Source organism: Chiloscyllium plagiosum, chromosome 1 (genome assembly GCF_004010195.1).
Source record: "Chiloscyllium plagiosum isolate BGI_BamShark_2017 chromosome 1, ASM401019v2, whole genome shotgun sequence".
Taxonomy (NCBI): domain Eukaryota; kingdom Metazoa; phylum Chordata; class Chondrichthyes; order Orectolobiformes; family Hemiscylliidae; genus Chiloscyllium; species Chiloscyllium plagiosum.
The window spans coordinates 19681455-19701076 of record NC_057710.1 but is presented as its reverse complement, the minus strand read 5'-3'; the positions used below and the strand labels follow the sequence as shown (position 1 = coordinate 19701076).

The 19622-nt window shown below is 42.0% G+C and overlaps 1 protein-coding gene across 1 annotated transcript in view; it reads left to right on the top strand.

The window, feature by feature from the left end:
• ctnna2 (catenin (cadherin-associated protein), alpha 2) overlaps window positions 1-19622 on the top strand; it is a 1205477-nt gene that overhangs the window by 225272 nt on the left and 960583 nt on the right. The window lies entirely within an intron of this gene.

Below are 19622 nucleotides of genomic sequence, written 5' to 3'. Positions count from 1 at the left end.
AGTACCAAAATTGGAAGAGCTGTCTCTTTGATTAGTCAAGCAGTCGCCTGACCTACTGATACTCACGGAATCAATTATTACAGACAATATCCCAGATACCACCATCACCATCCCTGGGTATATAATGTCTCACTGGAAGGACAAACCCAGCATAGGTAGCAGCACAGTGGTATACTGTCAGGAGGGTGTTGTTCTATAAGTCCTCAACATTGACTCTGATCCCATGAACTCTCACGGCTTCTGATTAAATATGGTCAAAGAAGCCTCCTGCCAGTTACCACATACCATCCTCCCTCTACTGACGAATCTGTACTTCTCCATATTGAACAACACTTGAAGAAAGCACTTAGGATGGAAGGATGAAAATGAACTCTGGGTGGGAGACTTCAGTATCCACCACCAAGAGTGACTGGGCAGAAGCATTACTGATTGAGCTGGTCGGATCCTAAAGCTCATAGCTGCTAGACTACTGAGGAAATCAACAAAGAAAAACATACTTGACCTCTTCCTTACCAATCTGCAACTGCAGATGCATCTGTCCATGACTGTATCAATAAGAGTGTTCACACCACAGACCTGTGGAGACAACGTCTTCAAATGAGAATACCCTCCATTGTGTTGTGCAGCACTATCATTTACCATACTAATTGCGGCAGATTTTGAACAACTCTAGCAACTCAAGACTCCTGTATCCATGCGACACTGTGGGCCATCAACAGCAGCACCATCTGCAACCTTATGGCCAGGCATATCCCTCACTCAATCAATACCATCAATCCAGGAGAGCAACGCTGGCTCAATGGAGAGTGTAGGAGGGCATGCCAGGAGCAGCATCAGACATACCTAAAAGTGACAGCCAACCCGGTGAAGCTCCCGTAAAGACTACTTGCATGCCAAACAACATAAGTAGCATGCCAAACAACATACATAGAACTGAGCTAAGTGATCTCATACCCAAAGGATCAGGTCTGAACTGTGCAGTCCTGCCACATTGAGTCATGGAATGCTGGTGGACAATTTAAACAACCCACCAGTTGAGGAGGCTCTTCAACTATCCCCATCCTCAATGATGGAATAGTCCAACACATGACTCAAAGCGCTAAGGCTGAAGCATTCACAGCAATTTTCAGCCATAACTGCCAATTGGATGATTTATCTCAGCCTCCTCCAGTGGACCCCACCATTACAGATACCAGCCTTCAGCCAATTTGATTCACTCCATATGATACCAAGAAATAGTTAGAGGCACTGGATAATGCAAAGGTTGTGGGCCTTGAAAATATTCTGGCAATGGGATTGTAGATTTGTGCTTCAGAACTTGCTGCTCCCTAAACTACGCTCTCCCAGTGAAGTTATAATAGGGGTATCTACTCAATAATTTGGATAATTGCCCAGGTATGTCCTGTACCCAAAAAAAGGTCAAATTCAGTCATCAGCTAAGTAAAGAAAAGTGTTATCCACAATGCTAATAAGCAACACCTGCTCAGCAATTACCTGCTCACTGATGCCCCAGTTTGGTTCTGCTAGGGCCACTCAGCTCCTGACCTCATTACAGCTTTGGTTCAAGCATGAGCAAAAGAACTGAATTCCAAATGTGAGGTGAGCGTAAAATCCTTGGCATCAAAGCTGTACTCGATTAGCTGCCACAGCAAAACTGGAATAATTGAGTATCAGGGGACAAATTCTAAGCTGGTTGATGGTTGTTGATAGGAAGATGGTTGTGGCTGTTGGAAATCAGTTAGTTCAACATAAGGGCATCTCTGCAAGAGTCCCTCATCATAGTGTTTAAGGCTCAACCATCTTCAGCTGCTTCACCAACAACCTTCCCTCCATCATAAGCTGATAAGTGAGCATAATTTCCGATGATTGCACAATATTCAGTACCATTCACGACTCCTGAGATACTGAAACAGTCCATGTTCAAATCTGGCCAAATCCAGGCTTGGGCTGACAAGTGGCAAGTAACATTCACACCATACAAATGACAGACAATGACCATCCCTAATAAGAGACAATCTGACCACCACTTTTTGACTTTCAATGGTGTTACAATCACTGAATTCCCCATTGTCAACATCCAGGGAGTTACCAATGACCAGAATCTCAACTGAACTCGCCCCATCAACACAGTGGCAACAAGAGCAGGTAAGAGGCTAGGAATATTGTGGCAAGTAATTCACCTTCTGACTCACCAAAACCTGCCCAACATCTGAAAGGCACTGGTCACAAGTATGATGGAATACTCCCCAGTTCCCTGGCTGGGTGCAATTCCAACATCACTGAAGAAGCTTGATACCATCCAGGACAAAACAGCGTATTTGTTGGGCACCATGTCCACAAACATCTACTTGCTCCACGACTGATGCTCAGTAGCAGCTGTGTGTACTGTTTTCAAAAGGCCCTGCAGAAATTCACCAGAGGTCCTCATACAGTACCTTCCAAACCCATAACCATTACCATCTGGAAGGACAAGGGCAGAGATACCTGGGACCACTACCACCTGCAAGTTCCCCTCCAAGCCACTCGTCATCCTGACTTGGAAATGTATCACTTTTCCTTCACTGTCATTGAGTCAAAATCTTGGAATTCTCTCCCTCAGGGCATTGTGAATTAAACTGTAGCATGTGGACAGCAGTGGTTCAAGAAGGCTCACCACCTTCTCAAGGGTAATAGTGCTGCCCAGCCAGCAACACATGCGTCCCATGAATGAATTTTAAGAAATTACCTTGGAAGAACTTATTATTGGATTTTATTTTTAAAAGTGCCCAAGGCTAAAGCTTCACATTTTTCTTTTGCTTGTGTGATGTGGGCACTGCTGGCTTTGCTTTTAAGAAGGTGGGATGAGCTGCAGTCTTGAATTGCTGCAGTCCATGTGTTGTCGCTAGACCAGCAATGCCATTTTGAAGAGAATTTCATGATATTGCCACAGCATCGATAAAGGAATGGTAATATATTTCCACATCAAAATGGTCAATGACTTGGATGGGACTTCAGCTATGAATTCATCTTCTATTTCTGCTCTGCATAGCACATGCCACTGGGACTTATTCTCAGATCACTATCTTTTTGAAGTTCTAATTTTTAACTGAATTCCTGACTCACTATTTTCTGCTTTCAGGGCTTTGCTCTTTTCACATATGTTGTTGGTATCAATGTCCCTAACAAATGCATTCAAATACCAATCTGTATTGTTCTCTGAAGTGAGCCATATATCCACAGATTTTATGACATAGAGAGGAGTGTGCTATGAGTGAGCCATGCTGATCGTGAAGTATTTGAGCTGTCATCTACCAGGAGGCCTAGTCTTTGTTGTAAGAAGCAATCTTTTAATATTTGGTAGGAATACTTCAGAACCTTTTGGGGATTACCTGTTGCATTAGGTGGTAAATTGAACAAGACTATCTGGCAATGTTTCACCTATAAATATTAAAACACAATCAAACACTGTCAATGTTTGAAATCTGATCTAAAAAAGAAAACACTCAACACAATCAGCAGGTCGGGGAGCATATTTCATAAGAGGGAGAGCTGACATTTCAGGTTGATGACCTTTTATCAGGGTTGAAAACATGCCAGGCTTTAAGCAAGGGCATAGCTGGGACAGGAAGTTGGGTAAAGAGAAGCGTTTATTATAATGAAATAAGTGATTAAATGAAAGAGATGCTTCAAAAAAACCTCGTATGATAATGGAACAAAGAGTATTCATTGTTCTTTTAGACATTAACAGACCATGTTCTTATGGTTCTTAAAGAATGTTGAAATTAAAATCATTTGGTTTATATCTTGTTCTGTTTTGGGACAACTCTGTGGGAGTTCCTCAGAATAGTGTCATCAGCTCAGCCATCTTCAACTGCTTCATTAATGACCTTCCCTTCGTCAGAAAGAATGTGTGCAATTATTGGCAAACATTCTCAATGTTCAACAAATTTCATGACTTCTCAAATACTGAAGCAGTCCATGTCAAAATGCAGCAAAACCTGGACGATATTCAAGTTTGAGCGCGTGTAACGATCATGTCATGAAGAAAAAAGAAAATCTAACTATTGCCCCTTAACATTCATTGGTGTTGCCATAATTAACTCCACCACTATTAATATTCTGAAGGTTACCACTGAACACAAACTCACCTGAATGAGCCAGAAAATACAGCGACTACACAAAAACAAGTCAGAGGCCAGGAATCTCGCAGCGAGATTCACCACCTGACTCTCCACAGTATTTTAAAAGGTACAAGGAAGGAGTTTGATAGAATACTACCCATTTACCTGGATAACTGCACCATAGAGTCATACAACATGGAAATCGACCCTTCGGTCCAACTCATCCACGCTGACAAGCTTTCCCATCTAAACTTATGCCATTTGCCAATGTTTGGTCCATATCCTTCTGAACTTTTCATACTCATATGCTTATCCAAAATCCTTTGAAATGTAACTGTACCTGCATCTACCATTTCCGCCGGCAGTTCATTCCACTTACGTGCTGCGGTCTGTGACCCTCAAGTTCCTTTTGAATCATTCATCTCTGACCTTAAAAATGTCCCCTAGATTTGATTCCCCACAAACGTCTCGAGGGCAACTGGAGCAATCAATAAATGCTGGCCCAGGTAGCATTGTTCACAATGCATGAAATGATTTATAAAAACTAATTTTAATTTAAAAAATTAAATTGGTAGACTTGAAAAAAATTGGGGCCTCAGTATCGTGGCAGGTTCATCGCGGCAGACTTGGAAAAGAATCATAAAGCTGTCTTCATAGTCTACAGAAAATAAATTGAAAGAAATAAGCTAAGTAGGAACTTAGTGATATTTCGCTGGTATTGCATTGCTGCAGTGGATAGTGTTGTAAATGGATTAAAATACGGTTTGGGCTAAGAGTTTTCAAAACTTTCTTCTGTTTTTATTGCCTGGTTTGCTTTTTTTTTCTTTTATGTAATAAGTTAATGCTCTTGTTAGGTTCTTTTTCCTGAGATTCTTACACACTTGATGCAGCTGCAATACGCCAACTTTTGTGAAAAACAGCCCAAATGTTATTAAGCAAATACAGTACAAGGTGTGGAGAAACTCATAACACTCTTCACCATGCTTGTGAAGTGTGTCGAGAAGTCTCTCTGAACAAAGGAATAGTCCTTCCTTCATACAAAATCTTTGCACAACAGTCAGTCATGCCCAGAAGATAACACCCAGCCACTCCCTCACAGTCACATGCTATTCAAGACAAAATGCAGTGACCTAATCATCTCCAGAAACAATGTGATTCAAATCATCCCTTAGTGGCCAAATCTGGTGTGAATTATATTTTTTCTAACTGTAGGATGTGGTCAGAATTTCAATTGCAATGTTCAAACTGACTTCTGAAAAGGTGACGATGATGCAAATGGCTCTGAATGGCAAGGGATGACAATGTAAATTCAGTTACATTCTACCTGTAGAACAGAGACATCCCATCTTGCCTCGGGACATCCGATTTCATGCAGGTTGGCAGAGCAAATTAACTCTTTAATATCACACTCTGTAATCAGGAATGTATGTATCCTCATGTGAATATGCTTCAGAGACTAATCGGCATGTTAACCAACTGCAAACATAAAGGGCTTATACCTGAAATGATGATTCTCCTGCTCCTCGGATGTTGCCTGACTGGCTGTGCTTTTACAGTACCACACTCTTAGACAGCTGTACAGATGGATGTGGCTACCGCGGGCTGTATTCCATTCAGGGCAGAAGGTGTTTGTGCGGAGGAGAGGGTGTGGCATGGGTGTGGCAGCGCATTCCTTTCACTGATTTTGCCTGGCTTCCGTTTTTTCCCAGTGTCAAGTCTTAAGGTGCTTGACACCTTCATGGATGCTGCTCTTTCATTTTGGACTGTCTTGGGCCAGTGATTCATAGGAATCTGTGGGAATGCTGCAATTTGCCAGTGAGGTCTTCATGGTATCACTGAAACGCTCTTTCTGTTCACTTGAGCTTTCCTTCCATTTCAAAACTGGGAGTAGAAACCTCTTGGGGCGTCTTGTGTTGGCTGTGCACACGATTTTCCCAGCCCATCAAGAGTGGTCAGTGCCTCTGCTGGGGATGTTGCTCTGTTCGAGAATGCTGGTGTTCAGACCATAAGACCATGAGACATAGGATTGTCTCATCGAGTCCACTCTGCCATTCAATCATGGTTGATGAGCATTTCAATGCCACCTACCCGCATTCTCCCCGAATCTCTTAATTCCTTGCGAGATTAAAAATTTATCAATCTCTGCCTTGAAGATATTTAACATCCCACTGCACTCCGTGGCAATGAATTTACAGGCCCACCACTCGACGTTGATGCGTCTTTCTTTTCAGCAGATTTGCAGGATCTTGCGCAGGCAGCCTTGGTGGTATTGCTCCAGTGCCTTGAGCCACCTACGTAGACAGACCGTTTGAATTGCCAGTAGCTAAGAAATCATTTTGCTTCTTTTTCTGTCTGTTCTTTTAGAGAAATCCTTGAAAACTGTTTCACCGGCCAAGCTTTTAGTCTTCTGCCCTAATCATAGAGTTGTAGAGTCATAGAGATGTACAGCATGAAAACAGACCCTTTAGACCAACCTGTCCACACCGACCAGATATCCCAACCAACCTAGTCCCACCTGCCAGCACCCGGCCTTCCTATTCATATACCCATCCAAATGCCTCTTAAATGTTGTAATTGTACCAGCCTCCACCACATCCTCTGGCAGCTCATTCCACACACGTACCACCCTCTGTGTGAAAAAGTTGCCCCTTAGGTCTCTTTTATATCCTTCCCCTCTCATCATAAACCTATGCCCTCGAGTTCTGGACTCCCCGATCCGAGGGAAAAGACTGTCTATTTATCCTATCCATGTCCATCATAATTTTGTAAACCTCTATAAGGTTACCCCTCAGCCTCTGACGCTGCAGGGAAAACAGCCCCAGCCTCTCCCTATAGCTCAACTCCTCCAACCCTGGCAACATCCTTGTAAATCTTTTTTGAACCCTTTCAAGTTTCACAACATCTTTCCGTTAGGAAGGAGAATAGAATTGCACGCAATATTCCAACAGTGGCCTAACCAATGTCCTGTACAGCCGCAACGTGACCTCCCAACTCCTGTACTCAATGCTCTGACCAATAAAGGAAAGCATACCAAACACCACCTTCACTATCCTATCTACCTGCAACTCCACTTTCAAGAAACTAAAAACCTACACTCCAAGGTCTCTTTGTTCAGCAACACTCCCTAGGACCTTACCATTAAGTGTATAAGTCTTGCTAAGATTTGCTTTCCCAAAATGCAGCACCTCGCATTTATCTGAATTAAACTCCATCTGCCATCTCTCAGCCCACTGGCCCATCTGGTCCAGATCCTGTTGGAATTTGAGGTAACACTGTCCACTACACCTCCAAATTTGGTGTCATCTGCAAACTTACTAACTGTATCTCTTATGCTCGCATCCAAATCATTTATTTAATAACAAAAAGTAGAGGACCCAGCACCGATCTTTGTGGCACTCCACTGGTCACAGGCCTCCAGTCTGAAAAACAACCCTCCACCACCACCCTCTGTCTTTTATATTTGAGCCAGTTCTGTATCCAAATGGCTAGTTCTCCTTTTATTCCATGCAATCTAACCTTGCTAATCAGTCTCCCATGGGGAACCTTGTCGAACGCCTTACTGAAGTCCATATAGATCACATCTACTGCTCTGCCCTCATCAATCTTTTTGTTACTTCATCAAAAAACTCAATCAAGTTTGTGAGACATGATTTCCCATGCAGAAAGCCATGTTGACTATCCCTAATCCGTCCTTGCCTTTCCAAATACGTGTACATCCTGTCCTTCAGGATTCCCTCCAAGTTGCCCACCACTGAGGTCAGGCTCACCAGTCTATAATTCCCTGGCTTGTCTTTACTGCCCTTCTTAAACAGTGGCACCACGTTTGCCAACCTCCAGTCTTCCAACACCTCACCTGTGACTATCGATGAAACAAATATCTCAGCAAGAGGCACTGCAATCACTTCTCTAGCTTCCCACAGAGTTCTTGGGTACATCTATGTCCTGGGGATTTATCCACCTTTAACCGTTTCAAGACATCCAGCACTTCTTCCTCTGTAATCTGGACATTTTGCAAGATGTCACCATCTATTTCCCTACAGTCTATATCTTCCATATCCTTTTCCACAGTAAACACTCATGCAAAATATTCACTTCGTATCTGCCCCATTTTCTGTGGCTGCACACAAAGGCCACCTTGCTGAACTTTGAGAGGCCCTATTCACTACCTAGTTACCCTTTTGCCCTTAATATATTTGTAAAAACTCTTTGGATTCTCCTGAATTCTATTTGCCAATGCTATCTCATATCCCCTTTTTGCTGTCCTGATTTCCCTCTTAAGTACACTCCTACTTCCTTTATACTCTTCTAAGGATTCACTCGATCTATCCTGTCTATACCTGACATATGCTTCCTTCTTTTTCTTAACCAAACCCTCAATTTCTTTAGTCATCCAGCATTCCCTATACCTACCAGCCTTCCCTTTCACCCTGACAGGAATATACTTTCTCTGGATTCTTGTTATCTGTTTTCTGAAGGCTTCCCATTTTCTAGCCGTCCCTTTACCTACGAACATCTGCCTCCAATCAGCTTTCAAAAGTTCTTGCCTAATACTGTCAAAATTGGCCTTTCTTCAGTTTAGAACTTCAACTTTTAGATCTGGTCTATCCTTTTCCATCACGATTTTAAAACGAATAGAATTACGGTCGCTGGCCCCAAAGTGCTCCCCCACTCACACCTCACTCACCTGCCCTGCCTTATTTCCCAAGAGTAGGTCAAGTTTTGCACCTTCTCTAGTAGGTACATCCACATACTGAATCAGAAAACTGTCTTGTACGCACTCAAGAAATTCTTCTCCATCTAAATCTTTAACGCTATTGCAGTCCCAGTCGATGTTTGGTTAGTTAAAATTCCCGACCATGACTATCCTATTATTCTTACAGATAGCTGAGATCTCCTTACAAGTTTGTTTCTCAATTTCCCTCTGACTTTTAGGGGGTCTATGATGCAATCCCAATAAGGTGATCATCCCTTTCTTATTTCTCAGTTCCACCCAAATAACTTCCCTGGATGTGTTTCCAGGAATATCCTCCCTCAGCACAGCTGTGATGCTATCCCTTATCAAAAACGCCACTCCCCCTCCTCTCTTGCCTCCCTTTCTATCCTTCCTGTAGCATTTGTATCCTGGAACATTAAGCTGCCAGTCCTGCCCATCTCCTAGCCATATTTATGTATTTGCTATGATATCCCAGTCCCATGTTCCTAACCATGCCCTGACTTCATCTGCCTACCTCTTGCATTGAAATAAATGCAGTTCAAGTTATTAGTCCTACCTTGTCCCTGCTTGCCCTGACTGTTTGATTCACTTCTGTTCTCAACTGTGCCTGTCTCAGATTGATCTCTTTCCTCACTATCTCCCTGGGTCCCATCACTTCTGTTCTCAATTGTATCAGTCTCAGATTAATCTCTTTCCTCACTACCTCCATGGGTCCCACCTTAGTAATTTAAATCCTCTCAAGCAGTTCTAACAAATCTCCCTGCCAGTATATTAGTCCCCTTCCAATTTAGGTGCAATCCGTCCTTCTCGTACAGGTCACTTCTACCCTAAAAGAGATTCCAATGATCCAAAAATGTGAATCCTTCTCCCATTCACCAGCTCCTCAGCCATGCATTCATCTGCTCTATCCTCCTATTCCTGCCCTCACTAGCTCGTAGTACTGGGAGTAATCCATACATTACTCCCCTTGAGGACCTCCTTTTTAAATTTCTACCTAACTCTGTGTAATCTCCCTTCAGAATCTCAACATTTACCCTTCCTATATAGTTGGTTCCAATCTGGACAATGACCTCTTGCTAGCCCCTCTCCCCCGTGAGAACATTCTGCACCCTCTTTGAGACATCCTTGAGCCTGGCACCAGGGAAACAACACACCACTCTGCTGGCCACAGAAACGTCTGTCTGTACCTTGGACTACAGAATCCCTTAACACAATTGATATCTTGAAAGCCAACATACTCCTCGTTGCATTTGAGCCAGTCTCAATACCAGAAACTTGGCTGTTCCTGATACGTTCCCCTGAGAATCCATCATCCCCTACATTTTCCAAAACACCGTACCTGTTTGAAATGGGTATATCCACAAAAGACTCCTGCCCTAGGTGCCGACCTCTCTCTCCCTTCCTGGAGTTAACCCATCTATGTGACTGTATCTGAGATTTTCCCCCCTTCCTATAACTGCCATCAATAACATACTGTTGCTGTTGCAAATTCCTCATCGCTTCTATCTGTCTCTGCAACCGATCCACTTGATCTGATAAGATTCGCATCCAACAGCATTTATGGCAGATATAATCCACAGTAATCCTTAAACCCTCTTTAAACTCCCACATCTGACAAGAAGTACATATCACTGCAAAGGCCATTTTTGCTCCTTCACAATCTACAGACCCAGAAAATAACACTGTCTTATTCCTCTACAAAACACTGCACCAGGTTAAATTAATAGCTATGGCTTATATTTTAAGTTTAATCAAGAGATTTATCTCCAAAAGCATACAATCAAGAAAGAACCCACTGTACTCACTAATACAGCCTTTCTCTTGGACAGACTTAAAACAACAATTATTTGATTCTGTGTTGTGAACTTCACCCAAACTGCTTCCTCCAAGATTAGTTGTTAATTTTCCCAGATGCACTCCAATGTCCACTGACACATGAATTCAAAAACAGCAAAGGCAGTAACTGTGCAGGTTTACTCTCTCACTCTCTCACTCTCTCACTCTCTCACTCACTCACTCACTCTCACTCACTCACTCACTCACTCACTCACTCACTCACTCACTCACTCACTCACTCACTCCCTCTCCCTCTCCCTCTCCCTCTCTCCCCTGCACTGTCCTCAGTTGCTTCATTAATGACCTTCCCTCCATCATAAGGTCAGAAGCAGAGATGTTCACTGGTTGCACAATGGTTACAAAGTTTTGTGATTCCTCAGTAGAGGACAATAAGGCATGCTTTGGCTGGATGGTGTCAAGCTTCTTCAGTATTGCTTGCGCTGCACTCATCCAGGCAAGTAGGATATATTCCATCTCACTCCTCACTTGTGCCTTGAGGATGGTTTTGAGGATTTAAGATGTAACTTCCATGCTAGATGATTCCTTGCCTCTGACCTGGTTTTATAGCCACTATGTTTATGTGGTAAGTCCAGTTGAGGGATCATACTCTTTTCAGAGTTCCTCTTTTGTCCTTAATGTATTTGCAGAATCTCTCTGATTCTCCTTAACCCTATTTGCCAAAGCTATCTCATGTCCCTTTTTTACCCTCCTGATTTCCCTCTTGAATGTACTCCTATTGCCCTTGTACTCTTTAAGGGATTCACTTGGTCCAAGCTGTCTATATATGTCATATGCCTCTTTTTTTTTTCTTGACCAAAACCTCAATTTCTGTAGTCATCCCACATTCCCTACACCCAACAACCTTGCCCTTCACAGTAATAGGTACATACTGCCTATGGACTCTCATCTCTTTTTTGAAGGCCTCCGACTTTCAAAAGTTGATTTGGGAGAGACAAATTCACAGGTAAAGGGCAGATTGAAAGTTTTTAACTAATACCATCAAAATTGGCCTTACCCCAATTTAGAATATTAACTTTTATATCAGGTTTATTCATTTCCATAACTTTTAAAACTAATAGAATTATGATCACTGGCCCCAAAGTGCCCCCCACTGAGATTCAGTCACTTACCCTGCCTTATTTCCCAACAGAAGATCAAGTTTTGCTATCACTCTCATTGGTTCATCCATGTACTGAATAAGAACATTTTCTTGCACACACTTAAATGCTTCTCTATCCAAGCCCTTAACACAATGGCAGTTCCAATCTATGTTTGAAAAGTTAAAATCCCCTACCATTACAACCCTATCATTCTTACAGATATCTAAGATCTCTACTAATTTGTTTCTCAATTTCCTGCTGACTGTTGGAGGGCCAAAACACAATACCAATAACGTGATCATGCCTTTCTTATTTCTCAGTTCCACCCAAATAGCTTCCCTGGATGTACACCGAGGAATATCCTCCCTAAATACAACCGTAATGCTATCCCTAACCAAAACGCCACTCTCCCTCCTGTCTTGCACCATATACTGTCCTCCCTATAGTACCTATACCCTGCAACATTAAGCTGCAAGTCTTGCTCTTCCCACACCGACCCTCTGAAAAGCAACCCACCCAGACCCATTCCCCTACATTCACCCCTGACTAATGTACTCAACACTACAGGCAATTTAGCAAGGCCAATTCACCTAACCGGCATATCTTTGGACTGTGGGAGGAAACCGGTGCACCCGGAGGAAACCCATGCAGACACGGTGAGAATGTGCAAACTCCACACAGACAGTTGCCCGAGGTGGGAATTGAACCCAGGTCCCTGGCGCTGTAAGGCAGCAGTGCTAACCACTGAGCACCGTGCCACCCCAATTAATGAGCCTTAATGATTTTTTCCCTACATATTTTGATAGATATGAATTACTTCTATGTTGACAAGAATGAAATGAACATCAAATTTAAATTAGGAGTCTCAAAATAAAGATTTGACTTGTTTTTGATTATTTTTGCAGATGTAAGGTTTGAAGATAATTTTATAGGAGTCCTGTTTAATTTGTTACAAATTGCATTCAACTATATTACTGTGTGAATTGCCATAATACATTTTGATACCAACTAAGAATCATTATATTTCAAAAAGGTTGGCAGCATAGTTTTCTTTCATTATGACACCCATTTTTTGTGACTTTGAGATGTTACTTGTTCGTCTGTAATTTTAGATCAGTTGATAGCCCTCTTGTCCTTCATCTGCATTTGAAGACACAAGTACAGAATCTATCTGATTTCTTTGTGGGCTGTTAAGCAACTAGTGCATTATAAGATATATTGTTGTTTGATTAGATATTAGAATGAGGTACTCTTTGCTTATTTCAGTGACTAATAAGAATGCTAAACATTCTATTTTGCAAGAAGAGCATGAATTTTTTTATAGATGTTCCTTTTTGAGCAAAATCACCAAAATAAATTACCTTGTCACTCAAATTACTTTATTAGAAAATGTAAACAAACATAGTTTATTGAGCCCAACCATTTCATCCTAGTATTTATGCGCTTTTAAGCTTCCTCTCATTTTTCTCATCCAATACTATCATCATTTCCTCTGTTCTCTTCTCCCATATTTGTTTGTTTAACTTTCCCTTAAATGTATCAATGCTATTTGCTTGCTTTGATAATCAATTTCACACTCTTGGCATTCTTTGGCTGAAGAAATTTCTTCTGAATCCTTTTTTGACTTCATGAGTATCTCATTAATGGCTTCTATTTGTGTCTTCCTCACAAGAGGAAACATTATATCTGTATCCACTCTTCCAAAGCCTTTCATACTTTAAGAATCTCTATTAGATTGTACATCAAGCTTCCCTGTTTTACATGGAAGTAAACCTAGCATGCCCATCTATTATGTGTACGTCCATATTTCTGCATTTCTGGTATCATAATTGAAAATCTTTCCTGCATCCTCTTCAGTGCATCTCTTTCATGCAGTGCATGCAGTAAATATAACTGCATGCACTGCGTGTAACTGCACATAGCTTGTGGAATATCAAAATTTGGTACAGGATTGGCATTACTCCATAACTTCTCGACTGCCTTGAGAACTAAAGCCTGTTGCTTATTTTTCTTTTTTTAATCTGGCCTTGTTAACCTGTGCCATATTTTTTTAATGATTAGTGTTTGTGCCATGGAATTGCTTTGTTCCTCCAACCCACCTTTATTAGATCTTCCAAGTAATGAACAACCTTACTGTTCTTTCGATAAAAATATATATCTGTTTTGAACTTAGACAATGGATGAATAATTGTCAAGCTAACTCCCAATCTTAATCATTATGCAGCACCACTTGCCATCTTCATAGATTCACAGATTTGTTCTGGTGCAGAAGGGAGCCATTTGGCTTGTCATGCCTGCACCAGTTCAGTTGCCTAGTGCCAACTCCCTGCTTTTTCCCCTTTGTCCCTGCACACCATTTTTAATCCAAATAATCATTCAAAGCCTCTTTTAAATACTTGATATGTTACATAGGAATGAAAAGGAGCTAGAAAAAACCCAGTCAGACAGCATCCCTGGATTCTGGGTAGTCCAAGATAGTTCATGGGAAAACATTGTGGCTGTAAGAGCTGCTTTTTTTTTTGAGGTATATTAGGTGTCGTAGGCGATTTCCTTGAATTCCAGGAGCAGTAATTACTGTTTTATTGTTTTGGAACTTTGGGAAAAAAACAGCAATACAATAGCACTTTAAAAAGTAGGAAGAAAACAAAGTCAGTGACCACATGGTCAGTAAGCAAGAGAGAAAGAATCCTATACTGCTATCTGACACAGCAGTGAATCTGAGTTGAAGAGTATGGTGCTGGAAAAGCACAACCAGTCAGGAAGCATCCGAGGAGCAGAAAGGCTTATGCCCGAAATGTCGATTCTGCCGCTCCTTGGATGCTGCCTGACCGGCTGTGCTTTTGCAGCACCACACTCTTCGACCCTGATCTCCAACATCTGTAGTCCTCACTTTCTCCACAGCAGTGAATCTATACAGCTATTGCCTTTGCTATTTGAGTTCACGTATTTCTGGACATCAGAGTGACACTGAAGGCCATCTTTGCGCCTTAACAATCTGCAGAAAAGGATAGACCAGATCTAAAAGTTGAAATTGTAAATTGGAAGAAGGTTATTTTTGATGGTATTAAGCTAGCACTTTCAAAAGCTGATTGGGGGCAGATGTTTGTAGATAAAGGGATGGCTGGAAAATGGGTAGCCTTCAGAAATGAGATAACTAGTGGCCCGAGAAGAATATTACTGTTCGAGTGAAAGGAAAGGCTGGTAGGTGTAGAGAATGCTGGATGACTAAAGAAATTGAGGTTTTGGTCAAGAGAAAGAAGGAACCATATGTCAGGTATAGACAGGAGAGAGCGCATGAATCCTTAGAAGAGTATAAAGGTGGTAGGAGTATATTTAAGAGGGAAATCGGGAGGGCAAAAAGGGGGACATGAGATAGCTTTGGCAAATAGGGTCAAGGAGGATCCAAAGGGATTTTATAACTACATTAAGGACAAAAGAGCAACTAGAGAGAGAATAGGACCCCTCAAAGATCAGTAAGACAGCCTCTGTGTGCGCCCGCAGGAGATGGGGGAAATACTAAACAAGTATTTTGCGTCAGTGTTTACTGTAGAAAAGAACATTGAAAATACAGGATGTGGGGAAATAGATGGTGACATCTTGAAAAATGTCCATATTACAGAGGAGGTGGTACTGGATGTCTTAAAATGCATAAAGGTGGAAAAACCACCAGGACTTGATCACGTATGCCCGAGATTCTGTGGGAAGGTAGAGAAGGTAGCTCGCTGAGCTACTTCTATCATTGATAGTCATAGGTGAGGTGCCAGAAGACTAGAGGTTGGCTAACATGGTGCCAAAATTTAAGAAACGTGGTAAGGAAAAGCTAGGGAACTACAGACCAGTGAGCCTGACATCAGTGGTGGGCAAGTTGTTGGAGGGAATCCTGAGGACAAGGTTTTACATGTACTTATAAAGGCAAGGACTAATTAGGAATAGTCAACATGGCTTTGTGCATGGGAAATCATGTCTCACTAACTTGACTGAATTATTTTTAAGAAGTAACAAAGAGGATTGATGAGGGCAGAGCAGTGGACATTATCTCTATGGACATCCTCTCTGCATTTACCCTGAGAAGGCTCCCCTGTATTTTTTCTTAAATAGGGGTTGGAGCTCACGTCACCAATAAATAGTCGTAATAACCACATCCTATCTAACCCACCTCCATCTAGCCTTTTTGACTTGGTTGCCTCCTTTAGAGTTGAATGCCCTTTTAAATTCATCCTCGCTTGCCTGTTTTAGTCAGGCTTTCTGACATAATGCCAGTGTGCCGTCTCGTTTGAGTAGGCTTGTTTAACCAGTCAGGCTTCACCCCTTACATGATTGAATTTGCAAAAAGGAAAAGCTGCTTGGTATGCAGGAGTGAAGTTACTAACTAAAAGCAGAAATTGATGGAGAAACTCAGTAGTTCTGGAAAATTCTATGCTCAGTTTCTCTCACCAGATGCTGCCTGACTCAGGTTTGTTTTCCGTTTTTTTCCATCAGGCAGAAGACACAGAAGCTTGAACACATATACCAACAAGTTCAAGAACAGCTTCTTCCCTGCCATTATTAGACTGTTGAATGGACTCTCTAACTGCAACTAATGTTGAACTTGCTGATGTTGATCTTGCATTGTGCAACTCCTGCGCAGTTGTAACCTGTATGCCTCGCTCTAAGCACCTGACAAATGGTCTATACTGCTCGCAAAACAAAGTGTTTTTACGTACTGAGGTATATTTGACTTCTTTAAATCAGGTCAAATTCATCTGACACAAACTGAGTTTGTCTCAGTTGTCTTCATTTTTAACAATGGTGAAGTGACACCATTTGTGGAATAATACTGGATTTTTGATTCAGTAGCTGATTGAACAAACCTGTCATGGAATTCTTTGAGGAGAAAGTGAGGTCTGCAGATGCTGGAGATCAGAGCTGGAAATGTGTTGCTGGAAAAGCGCAGCAGGTCAGGCAGCATCCAGGGAACAGGAGAATCGATGTTTCGGGCATAAGCCCTTCTTCAGGAATGGGGAAAGTTTGTCCAGCAGGCTAAGATAAAAGGTAGGGAGGAGGGACTTGGGGGAGGGGCGTCGGAAATGTGATAGGTGGAAAGAGGTCAAGGTGAGGGTGATAGGTCAGACTGGGGTGGGGGCGGAGAGGTCGGGAAGAAGATCTCAGGTTAGGAAGGCGGTGCTGAATTTGATGGATTTGACTGAGACAGGGTGGGGGGAGGGGAAATGAGGAAACTGGTGAAATCCGAGTTCATCCCTTGTGGTTGGAGGGTTCCTAGCCGGAAGATGAGGCGTTCTTCCTCCAACCGTCGTTTGGGGAGGTGTGGGCGCTCTAGAGTCTCCAAGATATTTTTTTATTTCAGAGAGAAGGATAAGACATTTCCTGTCTTTTGGCTCCTGGATATCTGAGTGCACTTTGTCTCAGTCTGTGAAAACTGCAACTGGATTAATCCAAAAACAGTTATTGAACAGGTTTTCAACCTCCAGAAGCAACCCCCATCTGTTTTCTGTACGTTTCGAAAAGTATCCAACTCACTGCTCAAAAAAGTATGCAATCTCGATCGATTGAAGAGTCTACCATACAATCCTACTTCAAGTTCAAGTTTCAAACTCTTCGGTACTTTAGTTGTATAGCAATGTACAGCCTCCACACAGACGCTGGGAGAATGTGCAAACTCCACACAGACAGTTGCCCAAGGCTGGAATTGAACTTGGGTTCATGGCAGTGTGTGACTGCAGTGCTAACCATTGTACCATCCCCACCCCCATCCCCATCCCCATCCCCATCCCCATCCCCATCCCCACCCCCCACTTTGACCTAGATGTTGTAAAGCTTCTTGAGTGCTGTTGGGACTGCACTCATCTAGCTGAGTGGGTAATATTCCATCACACTCCTAACTTATGCCTTATAAATATTGGACAGCTTTTGGAAGTCAGGAGGTGAGATGCTTCCTGCAGCATTCCTAGCTTCTGATGTACTCCAGTGGTCACTATATTTATGCGGCTAGTCCAGTTCAATTTCTGGTCAATGGTAACCCCTCCAGGCTGTTGGTAGTGAGTACTCATTGATGGTAATGCCATTGGATGTCAAGGGCAATGGTTAAATTTTCTCTTATTGGAAATGATCATGGCCTAGCTTTTGCAGAGCGTGTATGTTACTTGCTATTTTTCAGATCCACATCTTGCTGAGTTTCTAACTGTCGAAGCACCATTCATTCATAGAAATAAACTCTCGTATTTAATACACAAAGCTTGTGTTTATAATTCTGACAGATTAATTTTAACAAGTTAACTCAAATGAAATGTGTGTGTACTTACGTTATCCAAAAGAAATTGGTTTCACTGAAATGCCTCCTTCTAGATAATATTAGCTAGCAGGAACTCTGATATTGGATATTTGTCCTCTAACAAAAGTTCAAAACCTCCCCCCCTCATGTAGTAAAGTGGTCTTTTCATCTCTGATATGTTCTTTAGTTTAATTGGTCTTTACTTCTGTCCATAATTAGCATTGATAATAGAAAATAGACTGTTCAATCTCCTTGCTTAATCTTCATGTAATTTGTGTAGATTTATTTCTATACTTTGTATTAATCTATGTCTCAATATATTCTTTGCAACCATTTTATGTTTGCACATTCTAACTTTTGATTTTTAACTTAGTTATCTTTAACATAAAACATTTTATAAATCATACAATATAAACCTGTGAGGAGTGGTTCCTAATAATTAAACTAATGATTATTGTTAATATTTAAAATATAATTGAATTGAATTTAAAACTTTAGTGGATTTTCTGGTGTCCTGGCTGGTATCCAATCACTTTTCTATGATTACTTGCAGATAGATCTTTTACCCTTGGTATATAGCGCCTAGACTGTAAGACCATCAGACATAGGAGTGGAAGTAAGGCCATTCGGCCATTCAATCATGGCTGATGGGCATTTCAACTCCACTTACCCGCATTCTCCCCGTAGCCCTTAATTCCTTGTGACATCAAGAATTTATCAATCTCTGCCTTGAAGACATTTAGCATCCCGGCCTCCTCTGTACCCTGCAGCAATGAATTCCACAAGCCCACCACTCTCTGGCTGAAGAAATGTCTCCGCATTTCTGTTCTGAATTGACCCCCTCTAATTCTAAGGCAGTGTCCACGGATCTTAGTCTCCTCGCCTAATGGAAACAATTTCCTAGCGTCCACCCTTTCCAAGCCATTTATTATCTTGTAAGTTTCTAATAGATCTCCCCTTAATCTTCGAAACTCCAATGAATACAATCCCAGGATCCTCAGCCGTTCCTCATATGTTAGACCTACCATTCCAGGGATCATCTGTGTGAATCTCCGCTGGACACGCTCCAGTCCCAGTATGTCCTTCCTGAGGTGTGGGGACCAAAATTGGACACCGTACTCCAAATGGGGCCTAACCAGAACTTTATAAAGTCTCAGTAGCACAACGGTGCTTTTATATTCCAACCCTCTTGAGATAAATGACAACATTGCATTCGCTTTCTTAATCACGGACTCAACCTTTACCTTTAGAGAATCCTCGACTAGCACTCCCAGATCCCTTTGTACTTTGGCTTTATGAATTTTCTCACCGTTTAGAAAGTAGTCCATGCTTGTATTCTTTTTTCCAAAGTGCAAGACCTTGCATTTGCTCACATTGAATTCCACCAGCCATTTCCAGAACCACTCTCCCAAACTGTCTAGATCCTTCTGCAGCCTCCCCACTTCCTCAGTACTACCTGCCTGTCCACCTAACTTCGCATCATCAGCAAACTTCGCTAGAAAGCCCCCAGTCCCTTCATCCAGATCATTAATATATAACATGAACAGGTGTGGGACTCTGAACCCTGCGGGACACCGCTTGTCACCAGCTGCCATTCCGAAAAA